General features: G+C 43.7%; 1 non-coding gene across 1 annotated transcript; it reads left to right on the top strand.

Moving 5' to 3' along the window:
• On the top strand, positions 1–82 carry trnas-aga (transfer RNA serine (anticodon AGA)). Its single transcript has one exon. It is a non-coding gene; the product is annotated as a tRNA-Ser (tRNA).
• Positions 83–3,258: the final 3,176 nt, after the last annotated feature.

The raw sequence follows: 3,258 nt of genomic DNA, 5'->3' as shown, positions 1-3,258 counted from the left end.
GTAGTCGTGGCCGAGTGGTTAAGGCGATGGACTAGAAATCCATTGGGGTTTCCCCGCGTAGGTTCGAATCCTGCCGACTACGTGTTCCCAGCATTTTCTGTTTCATGTTGTTCTTGACCCCCGATCCAAATCATTAATGCAGATTGCGAAAAGCCGGGTTCCAGCACCGGACCCTGGTCATCTCCTCTCAACCCGGGAACGGACCATTTATTCCCCCTTCCTTCACGTTATCTCTTTGGCGCAATCGCTCAGCTCCTGCGGCTGTTAACCCAACAGCTGGTGGTTCGATCGCACCCAGGGATGCTGGCGATCCGGTAGCTTTTGCTGTCTGTCACAGTCCGCTGGGTAACACTGCGCTTCCTGCTGTTTTGACTTTCAAAAAAAAATACACAGTTCATTCACGAAAAGCAAAACACGAATACAGAAATCACAATAGCCCCAGCACATGTCTTGCCTTATATTCATTTTGTGATCAAATCAACACACAAATCATGGAACATGGATTCAATTCCTCTTGCAAAGCACCAAAGTCACTGATGTTTGCTTTTTCGTGAATTATTGTGCGGCTGGTAAGCAGGGCGCAGCCCCTTGGTGCCCTCTGGCAGCAGGTCACTGTCACAGAGGTCCCAGCCCCTCGGTGCCCTCTGACGATAGGTCGCTGAGTGACTGAGATAACTGCGAGCTCTCACTGTCATTTCCCGAACCAAGGATCCCCGATATTCCACTTCCCATCGACAATTAAATAAACAACAACTTTAGATTATCCCGACAGTTTCTGGTATTCCCGACTGCCGGGTGCAATGATTAATTTTCCTCGTTTTGGAGGAACTTGGTCATTCTGTCTGAGTCTGCTCGATCACCGGAATGAAATATTTACTTTAAATCTCTCATCACGAATCAATATTTCCGCCATTTTCTGCTTCCATTTAGGACTGACCTACATTCATATGTTTGGTGAAATCTTTGCTTTATGTGTCTCGACCCCAAAATTTTAAACTAACACAGAAGATCTTCCAATGCAATTAATTTGGGTTTGCTCTTGATTTGAAGTATGCGGGTCAAAGGTGTGTAGCTACCCGATAGAAACGGGCCATCTTCTCACTCGCGCAGTCTCTCCCCAATAGATGAATAAATCGAGGAGGGTTCTGACAAATTTGCAGTCAAAATAGGCATCAAAGAGTGTTGGAAGTGATCGGGAACAGGGGACTAACATTAGACGATAAGCCATGATCGGATTGAATGGCGGAGCAGGCACGACGGGCCTATTCTAGCTTCTGTATTCTGTTTGTCCATATCTGAGCTTTGTGCTCAGCTCAGGGAACTCAGAAATTAGCCTACGTACAAACACGTAGACGGGGAGTTAGCTCAGTGGGAGAGCACATGTTTTGCATGATGAGGTCCCGGGTTCAATCCCCAGCATCTCCACGTTTGTGAACGAGACATTCAAACAGTGAAGGGACATTCTCGCGGTGCGAGCCGAGAACGAATACCTACTGTGGACTTCAAAACGCGAAGCATCCTCAGAGACAATTCACCGCCCCTTTCTGCTGGACTTAAGTGTTGGGACGGGCCGGGTCGGGTAAGAGACCAGATCTGGGTTCTGAACGGAGATCGATTTTTCAGGTTAAACAAACTGGAGACTGATAGGTACTTTGAAGATGCGGAGGCGATAGCATGCAAGAGAGGAGCTCCAGAAGTACACGGAGTGCGGAGGAACTAGGGGACATAGCCTCAAATTTCAGCGGAATAGATTTGGGACGGAGATAAGGAGAAACTGTTTTTCCCAAGAGTAGTCAATCTGTGGAATTCTCTGCCCAGGGAAGCAGTGGAGGCAACCTCATGAAATATATTTTAGACACCGTTACATAGATTTTTGCATCGCAGGGGAATTAAGCGTATTAGGAAAAGGCAACTAGGTAGATCTGAGTCTAAGACGTGTCACGAACCAGCAACAAAAGAAACACACTGAGCATGATTTAGTGTTAAAAACTATTTTATTAATTACTACTTATGATAATACGTAAAATAAAAGGAAAAATGTTAGTATGTTAGAATTCAAAAATGTTAAACCTCGAACGTTTACCCCAAAACTAAACTCGTCGTGTGTGTGTGTGACAAAGTCCCAAACTCCAAGTTCCGGAATGGTTCTTAAAGTTCAGTTCCGCAAGCCATAAGGTGAAACATGAGCAAGGGCTTCTTCAACAACCACCGTTGTCTGAAGATAAGACGTAGATGTAGAAAAACAGAGAGAGAGTAATTACGAAATCCAAATGTTCCACGATGGAACCCAAACGACACTTCAGTGTTTACTCGGTAGTGACTTCCTCACCCCGAAAAGCATCCGAATCGTGGTCGTCCACACAAATACCTGTTTCCTTCTACAGGTCAGCAACAAAGTGAACTCCACCGGATTACTTCCAACTTCCATACATGGATTTCAGTGGCAAACACAGTTATTGTTTCTCATCCATCGAAAGAGAAAACAAGCAGGCTGGTTTCTCTCTCCCTTTTCTCTCTCTCTCTCTTCTGCTTCTTCTAACTTCTTCAACAACGTCATTACGTCCTTTATCTTCCATGGACGTAAGCACGCCCCACACACACACTCTATATTAAAGGGACTTCCACTGAGTCCGTAACACCTCCCACCTAAAAAAAAATTCACAAGAAAAATTTAACCGCGCATACAGTTAGTAATGTTAATAATTATCGTTCTACACAACTACAGACTATCAGATTAGTACAGATACATGTTTCCCATTTAACATCGGGAAAGACAATCAGAAATCACATTATCTTTGCTTTAATGTGAGTTATCATGAGATAAAACTCTTTCAAAATTAAACTCCAGTTTTAACAGTTGTTTTTGACTCGGCTCAGAAACACCAATGGGTTATGACCTGTATATACAGTCAATGGTTTATGGGTGGTGCAAACATATACACTGAAATGTTGCAAGGCTAAAACAAGCGACAGTAATTCTTTCTCTATGGTGGAATAATTCTTTTGATGCTCATCAAATTTCTTTGAAAAGTAAGCTACAGGATGGTCAATATCATCAAGGTCACCCTTCTGCAACAACACAGCTCCTGCAGCTTTAACACTGGCATCTACTGCTAATGAAAATGGCTTTTCAAAGTCAGGTGTTTTGAGCATAGGATGTTAGCATAAAATGGCTTTCAGCTTCTCAAATGCTTCTTGAAAAGAATCTGTCCAAACAAACTTTACTCCCTTCTTCAGAAGATTAGTTAGGGGAAGAGC

This window comes from Pristis pectinata, chromosome 39, assembly GCF_009764475.1.
Source record: "Pristis pectinata isolate sPriPec2 chromosome 39, sPriPec2.1.pri, whole genome shotgun sequence".
Lineage (NCBI taxonomy): Eukaryota > Metazoa > Chordata > Chondrichthyes > Rhinopristiformes > Pristidae > Pristis > Pristis pectinata.
This window is presented reverse-complemented; position numbering and strand designations above follow the sequence as displayed.